General features: G+C 40.4%; 2 long non-coding RNA genes across 2 annotated transcripts in view; one reads left to right on the forward strand and one right to left on the reverse strand.

Annotated features, from left to right (window-relative positions):
• LOC116686508 (uncharacterized) overlaps positions 1–8,932 on the forward strand; it is a 23,722-nt gene that overhangs the window by 1,834 nt on the left and 12,956 nt on the right. The window contains exon 2 of the long non-coding RNA XR_004331277.1: positions 5,383–5,386. This is a non-coding gene — a long non-coding RNA (uncharacterized LOC116686508). The remainder of the gene's footprint in view (positions 1–5,382; positions 5,387–8,932) is intronic.
• Positions 6,552–8,932, reverse strand: part of LOC116686507 (uncharacterized) — a 9,581-nt gene continuing 7,200 nt past the window's right edge. The window contains exon 3 of the long non-coding RNA XR_004331276.1: positions 6,552–6,673. This is a non-coding gene — a long non-coding RNA (uncharacterized LOC116686507). The remainder of the gene's footprint in view (positions 6,674–8,932) is intronic.

Here is an 8,932-nt window from a genome sequence, read left to right on the forward strand (position 1 = left end):
ACACAACGCTCTTTGCCAAGTACAAATCTCTAGTTTCCTTAATTTTGGGGCGTCTTATTCAATTTTATAGCATTTGAAAACAAATTGAAGTGTTTTTGAAATAGTATTGAGTAAAAGTTGACATATTCCAGTCTGTTATTATCCATCAACATCCATTCCTTTAATTTTAGTCTCAATAATTCCTGATTTCTGCTTTTCTAACTCAAACATTAGGTATAATTTCCTATAAAGGAGGTAGACTGTGTCCAGTCTGAGAACTATGGTTACCTGGTCCTCAGATGTCTGCAGGGTAAATCAAGACCTCTACCTAGACTATCTGTCCAATCTGAGGACTATGGTTACCTGGTCCTCAGGTCTCTGCAGGGTAAATCCAGACAGGTAGCTAGACTATCTGTCCAATCTGAGGACTATGGTTACCTGGTCCTCAGATCTCTGCAGGGTAAATCCAGACAGCTAGCTAGACTATCTGTCCAATCTGAGGACTATGGTTACCTGGTCCTCAGATCTCTGCAGGGTAAATCCAGACAGCTAGCTAGACTATCTGTCCAATCTGAGGACTATGGTTACCTGGTCCTCAGATCTCTGCAGGGTAAATCCAGACCTCTACCTAGACTATCTGTCCAATCTGAGTTTTCTGTTGCACGACTAAAACTACTTTTGAACTTCCCCCATGTTCCACCAAAACAAGTTCCTTCCCGAGGCTATTTTGCAGCGGCAACGTGGCTCTGTCCGGAGCTTAGCCCCCCCCCGCGACGATTGTGATTGGTTTAAAGAAATGCCAATAAACCAGAGCAAGTTTTTCTCCCATCCCGATATGCTGTGTGGACTAGCCGGACCCTCCTTTGCAGCGCTGTGGAGAAAGGTCTGGCAATGAGAGTCTGTTGACAAAGTAATGTGCCACTGCATAGCTGGCCTAGGGTCACTATACACGTCAGCCTGTCTCTCCGGTGCAGAACAAGACCTCTTTGCCACATACCTGGCAAATCCCTTAACCCTCAATGGATTTATCCCTCAAGTCCACATCCAAACAGCTTGGCCCCTCGTTACAAAGACACAGAGACAAGGTGTAGTCACCTTCATTGTCCAGTGTCATTTCCATTTCCTTGTCAGGATTATGCGGAGAGGCTGCGGCAAGATCTGAATGAAATAGGAAGTACACGCCAGTTGCTCACACTGATGAACTCATTATTGTATTTCCCGCCTCGTATGTTGATGTTCCTCTAGGGCAGGGGTCATTTACCAGACAGTCTCCTTGGGGGCCGAGACCTTCAATAAAAATTAAATAAAAAATCAAATTTTGGTATAACATTATGATTGATGTTTATTGTTATACTTTTTCCATTTCATTACAAAACTGAAGGCCTTTATGAGTCAGGTTCCTATCACCTATACCACAGACCACCACCAGGGTGATAGATATTTGCCTCAACTCAATTAAGTCAATTTTACTTATGAGCACAACAACATGGAGGAAGTGACAGGAAAGGGTCTCTTAACAGAGGTAAATGGCACTCTCAAAGGCTATGAACCACAAAGTTGATATTGAAAACAGGTCCTCTCATGATGACTGGACTAAAAGTACGCATTTTCATGCCAACCTTCCGATTGCCCCACCAGTAGCCTGATTTGCAACGAAACTGTTGCTGTTGCAAAAGAATACAATCTGCGCCGTCACCACCACACTAAACATTCAAATTTTAAGATTTCATATCCTGAGCAGTCAGAGGCGCGTCAGAGAAAAATCTCAGCACTAGATCTGCCTACTCCCACGCAAGTGCGTATTACTCGAACTTTAACTGTTAAGAGGGAGTAGTTTATTTTGGGTGTAGCCTAAATAGATCGTAAAATGGTGATTACTGAGAAGAGACTCAGTTGTTGCTGCTTTTAGTTGCTTTAATAGTGTAGAATAGGCCTACATATTTTCTTTTTGGATCCTCACAATTTTGGAATCCATGTCGCGGCCGGATCGAACGCTTGCGGGCCGCTTTCGGCCCGCGGGCCGCCATTGATGATCACTGCTGCTCTAGGGTCTCTATTTTGAGAGGCAAGAGAGAAATATTAAGAGTAATTTGTTGAATTAAACCATTACCAAATCTCACTATAATTTACAATATTGTTTTCTCTCTCCTTTGGAAAAAAAAAAAAAAAAAAAGTCCATGATTGTAATTCTGATTAAAATGCTTCAATGATGATTTACAATTACTAATAGCCATCTACTTACCCTTACTCAAAATGAAAGTCAAAGAGCGGTAACTGTTGTTACGGTGCTCTGTCTTGGTTTCTCCTGAACTCTTGGAAGTTACTGTGAAAGCTTTTGTTTGTAACTTTTTTTACATTAATAAAAATCCGTTATATTCAAGCCATTGCCAAATGAGTTCATTAAGACTATTAACTCTCTCTGGTTGTCTCAGTATGACAATGTTCAGAAGATTGTGGCGCCCGGCAACTATCGCACGAAGAAACTCGAAAATAATGACCTCTTCTGTAGAGTCTGATTTAAAAAAAAAAAAAAAAAAGTCCTCCTTGGTTACCAGCAACTGCATCGAGAAGGGGATGAGGGTGCGTGCGCAATCACGGAAGGCTTGCGTCACGTCGACGCTCCGACAGTGTTGTTGTCATCACTTAGAATTCCTCATGGGGGAGACAGAAACCACGTACTATAGCTTTCAGACAAGCCATTATTTGCTGACTTTTTCAATCGTTTTCTTGATACATGATAAAGGATGTATTAAATGTCACAAAATATCATAAACTCATTTTCAACCAAAAACGTAGTTACAGCCTTTTGACTTAGCGGGGCAGTATTGTTCTCACTACCTTTTCTGCTTTCCTCCTCCAGATCTACTACCCATTTCATTTCACACTCTGCCCTTGAACGTAGATTTCCACAAATGTTACAGTCAGTATAGAATCACACAGATATCTACTGTACATAAATACATTAAATAACAAAGTTCATGGCTTTAGTACACAAATCATTTTTATGCATTACACACAAATGGAGCATTTGGCCAAGATGGCCACATTTATGCACTGTTATGCATTATTTTTGTTCAAATCAATACACTTCAAATAGATATTTGTTCTTACAATATTATGTGATTACAATTCTACCAAGCAAGGCTGTTGTTGGCTCTACTTTTTGTTTTGTTTTTATGTGAAAAATGCTGGCGAAGTGGGAACAGAGGCCCAAAATATATAGAAAAAGACTCTTTTTCAGATTTAGCTGGCTTAAATGCAGTCTGAACTGTGATCCGCTCAGGGTGTAAAAGGAAAATATGATGCATTGTTAGATGTATAATTGTCCTGAATGCCCCCTGTATGGAGTTAGTAAAAAGTACAATTGATGAGGTGATGGAGCTAGCTTCATAGATTCTGCTTTTTTTAGATTTCCACCTTTACTCTACAAAAGTGTTTGCAGTTCCCTTGCTATCTGTTCCTTTTTCCCTTTCCTCCATCTCTCTCTCTCTCTCTCTCTCTCTCTCCATCTCTCGCTCCTCCCCTCTGTCCTCCGTCCCAGAGCTGTTGGTGTTGGGTGTGGAAGTGCTCTGGCAGATAGCTGATGAATGTGACACTTCTCTGCTACAGGCTGTAAGTGTTTTGTCACAGAGTGTGTTACGACTGGGCCGGCCTATTCTTTATGCTTTAGCACGGTGCTGCCACACAGACAGCCCCCCCCACCTTCACATAAATACACCAACATACAGACAGAAGCTGAAAAGAAGTGACCTTCACTTTTTGGTTGAACTGCTTTGGTTGCACAGACATGGGGGTCCATGACTAGGCATGGTCCCAAGTCCAAATGACTGAGAGTAGCATATGCACATGATCAGGTTCTCTCAGTTTCAGCCCCCCCCCGAAAAAAAACAGCCTCCTGAGTGTGTAAATCTTAAAGCGCCCGCTTATACCCAGGCTTAGATCCACAATGTTACCGTTACTTTCAGATCAATCTCAAATGTTTTGGTCAAAATGAATGGTCTTTGTTGTTGTTATTTTACACCCTTTCAGATGTATTTTCACAAAATCCCCCCCAAAAACAATTTGTACAATTTGTATTTTGTATTTTTGAGATCTCGTGGACGTCCATGACGTTCTGGAGGTTTGACCAGTGTTTGCTTTACATGAGTTTGTATTGATGGAGACACCAGTGAGTAAAGAGGAATTTAAGTCATTGAATGAACCACACCCAAAAGAAACTCTCTGTGTGTGTGTGTGTGTGTGTGTGAGGGGGGGGGGGGGGGGGGGGGGTTGGTGGTGGCGGCCCTGGCCCTGGCCCTGTTTTAAATGTTAATCATCACTGCTTCGCCCCGGGGCCACAGACACGGCCACAGATGCTGGTATGCTAACGTGGCCGGCCAATAAGCATCTGAGCTGGTTTCTGCTGACCGCTCCGCTACACACATGTTGATTCTCCCACGTCATTAAAGGCAGCCGCATGTAGACTGCAGCATTTCATTCCTCAGTGTGGATGTGTTAGGGCGGTTTTGTTCCACCTGTTGCCTTTGATGTGGATGAGCAGTGTGTGTGTGTGTTGTAGGTGGAAATGTAAGGCTATTGGCAGGGTCAAAGGTTAATGATTAACTATTTTACAGTATCCTAACTAAGCTGGGGTGCTTTCAAGGACATTTTGAGGTGTTTTGTCTTATTATTGTGTCTCATATGTGTTCTTTCTCTGTGCCATTAAGCTCGGTTGGTGTTAACAGTGAGCCATATTGTTGTACTAGGTGACCATGAACTCCATACAGCGGCTTGAGAAAGTTTACACCCCCATGCTAAAGTTGATTAAAAAGAGGAATAAAAAAACATCTTTTGGAAATTGATCTTAATGCCTTAATTCAAAAAATCAGGACAATCCAACCATTAAGGCACCAATTTTCTTTGTGAATCAATAATGTATTATTAATAAATAACTGTTCTTTAAAATACAAGCATAAGTCTACACCCCCTATGTTAAAATACAGGGGGCATAAGTATACACCCCCCCTAGAATGTTAAAATACAGGGGCATATAGTATACACCCCCCTATGTTAAAATACAGGGGCATAAGTATACACCCCCCTATGTTAAAATACGGGGCATAAGTATACACCCCCTATGTTAAAATACAGGGCATAAGTATACCCCCCCTATGTAAAATACAGGGGATAAGTATACACCCCCCTATGTTAAAATACAGGGGCATAAGTATACACTCCCCCTATGTTAAAATACAGGGGCATAGTTACACCCCCTATGTTAAAATACAGGGGCATAAGATACACCCCCCATGTTTAAATACAGGGGGCATAAGTATACACCCCCCTATGTTAAATACAGGGGCATAAGTATACACCCCCCTATGTTAAATTCCCATAGAGGCAGTCACATTTTTATTATTAAAGGCCAGTTATTTTATGGATCAGGATACTATGCATCCTGATAAAGTTCCCTTGGCCATTGGAAATAATATTACCCCCCCCCTTTTTGATTTGAGATTGGCATGGGGAACTTTCCATAAGATCGTCTCTTAATGCAAATCAATCCAGCTATTAAGCTAACTGAAATAACACCATGGGGGGGAGGGGGTATCATAGTAAACATAGTAAACTCTTAACCCCTAGTTGCCTTGCTAAAGAGCTCCTTGGCAGTGTCCAGGAGGCGAACTGGCATCTCTACAGCTACCAGTCCAACTCCGTAAGGGGACTTGAACCTGCGACCCTCCGGTTACCAGCCATTTCCCTACAGCTGAGCAGCTGCCCCCCCCTATAATGCTTCATATTTTTATTGATATCATCATAAATTATTGTGCCTGTTTTGGGCCGCACTTTTTTTTTTTGCTATTGCTTGTTAGTTTTCTTTAGCTTCTTTTGAAGATTGCATTTATGGGCTTCTGTAGAGACATCATTGCTGCACATTATATACATACATATATATATAATATACAATATATTAATTGTGGGATTTTTTTTAGTTGTTTCGATTAACTGCAAGACTGGAGAAGACGAGGCTTTAACAGTCTTGAAAATGAGAAATGAAAAGTATTTTAGTAAACTGAAACTAAATAAAAACTGAAGTCTTCAAAAAGAACCAAAGCTAAACTTAAACTATGTTACCAGGTTGAAAAAAATGAACGCAAATCTTTTCAGTTTTTTTCGAGTCGACATGAGATGGCGCTGTGCCTTCACATAGGACACTAATGTACATGGCTATTCCTATTCCTATACAGGTCCCCAACCAGGTATTTTGTATGTATAAGTACTGTATATACACATACTTCTGAGACATCATACCTGACACTAACAAAAACACACTAAAACTACTGTAAACCTGAAATGAAGTTTATCAAAACTATACCTATCCTTTTTATTATTTCTAAAAAACTGAAACTAAAACTATCTAACACTTTGAAAATGAACTAAGACTAACTAACAATACAATATATGGATATATATATATCCATATATATATGGATACAATATATTTTTAAAGGTCAAAATTCAAATGAATTGAAAAACTAAATGAAAATTCAAAACTATAACAACCTTGTTACAGACATAGCAGATATATAAAGATATAAGCAGTCTTGTATAAAGTACTTGAAAGCAATACATGGGTCAAAGTACAAGTATCTCAACAGAAAAGGACTTTGGTGGAAGTTAAAGTCACCTTTTAGAATATTACTTGAGTAAAAGTCTGCAAACTGATATTTGTACGAAAAGTCATGTTGTGACATACCATTTTCTCACATTTTCAGAAGTAAAAGTTATGAAAAACTTGGATTATGAACATTATTGTTGCTTCCTTATAGTGAAGCATAATATTCAATGTTTCTTAAAGATCAAATTCATAATCTGACATCAACAAAGAGAAAAACAAAAAAGTAAAAGTACACATTTTCTTAAGGAAGAGTAGTGGCGTAAAAGTGAATGTTTCCCAAAATATAAATAACAAAAGTAATGTGATATGTGATCAGTGTACTTAACAAAGTACAAATACCTCTGGATATAATGATATTCATAAAACAGTTACGGTGACTGGTAACCCTCTGAGGACAAAAGACACACCTGGTCAGTCCAAGCAAGGTTTGTAATATTTCTTTCTAAGTAGAAGCGTTGTCAAAGTATAATTTCATTTATTTCCTATTTTACCTTTTTTGAACTAATTTTGAGGAATGGAGAATTCAAGAAGATATCTAAAAATGCCCATAGACCTCGGAGGGTTAAGTTCAAAATGCACGTGGCAGAAACTGCCACTAGAGGACACTAATGATGTATTTAAATCTGCATACAGAAGTTCTTGTGTATCATGAGGCAGATTAAAACAGAGAGGTGGAAGGAGGACATATGTTGTCCAGCCTGTCCAGACCCTGAGACTCTATTTGATCCCAACTTTGCTCTGCAGGGTCACAAAACCATTGCCCGGCCCTCCTCCACTCACCGGCCTTTCACTGGCAAACGTGGCACAGACATCTTATTACCCCGTTCATTTACGACTCTCAAAACCCTGAAAACACCAAATTACCAATACACGGCTCAATACGCAAGGTGGTCTTTAGTGTCTGTGACTTGACGGGACCAAGCCCTTCTATTGTGCAGAGGGAGTTTACTTTGAAACCTATTTGAAGTCATTGTACCTTGCAGCAGGTCATTGTGTACTAGGCCCTCATCTCAACAAGTAGCGACAGTTCGCAACTACCTGTAATGGCGGATCCCCCAAAAGGGAGACCTGAGTGTCTGCCTCTACGAATAACAATACAACTGTTCCCCAGTTGTGGCCCCTGTGCTCGGTCCCTGGGATCTCACAGTGGGTCTATTGGGTCCTATGAAGGCTCTTTACGGTCGCTAATACACAAAACACAACAATAGCAGCTCCTCCAGATGCTGAGCTGTGACTCAAACCAGGCTGTAAAAATCCCGTCAGCTCTTTGGGGTTTGAAGAGCTGAATAGTAGTTTGATTGGGTGTTAATAGTGGTTAGGTTACTAGAAGTGCATGTTTGAGCTAATTGTCCACAATGCAATGGTTTTACCTGCTGTGTTGATTAGACGGTTTGGGTTTCTGAGAAGTTAGATCACCATGTGTGTCACACTGCAAAAACATCTTTAAAATCAGCTACTGCACACGTAGTTCACCGACCACTTTGTTGTTTGATAGTCATTTTCTTTTATTAATTTTGGAAAACTCACCACATGACGACACGGTGACACAATCAGGACATGGGGAGCCAATGACACTTTGTGTTGAAAAGTGGTGAGGGAACAGTGGCTCAGATGGAAAAAAAACACATTTCTATGTAATGGGGGGGGGGGGGGGGGGGGTCGGTATGAGGTCAGAGCCGATTACGATGACTGCGAGTTACAGTTGTCTTTACAAATTAATAATAATTTCACCCTCTGAGGACAAAAGACGCACCAGCGACACTCCTCCTCAAAAAACAGCCTAACAAAATTCAATTTTAGACATTTATTTTCCATTCCATTCATATACTACGCAACTTTTGTCAACCCAGGACTTTTGTGAACTCATTTCAAGCCCCAAAACAACTAAGTATAGGCTTTTTTATTTGAGAAATATTACGCTATAGGACCAACTTAACACATTGCTCTGCAACAATTTATTTGATGTAGAAAAGCATGGTTGTTTATTTAATATTTGTCTTAAGTGGCTATTAGCAGACACACCGTTTCCCAAGAGGGTTCCAGGTTAAAGGTCACCAGCCTGACAGATTGAGGTCAGTCAAGTGGTGAGCTATGAGAATGGACAGGGAGGTGTTTTTCAGGGAGCAGCAAGTAAAGCTCAAACATCGGAAAGAGAACACATAAGTGGTTTTCACTGGAAAGGAAGAGGATGACAATTCATAATCCAAAATAACTAACGTTGTAAAAAGTAGAATATTTCCCTCTGAAATGTAGTGGAGCCAAAGTATGTAAGTAGAATGTGCTTACTTGGCAGTG

The sequence above is a fragment of the Etheostoma spectabile genome, unplaced genomic scaffold, assembly GCF_008692095.1.
Source record: "Etheostoma spectabile isolate EspeVRDwgs_2016 unplaced genomic scaffold, UIUC_Espe_1.0 scaffold379, whole genome shotgun sequence".
NCBI lineage: Eukaryota > Metazoa > Chordata > Actinopteri > Perciformes > Percidae > Etheostoma > Etheostoma spectabile.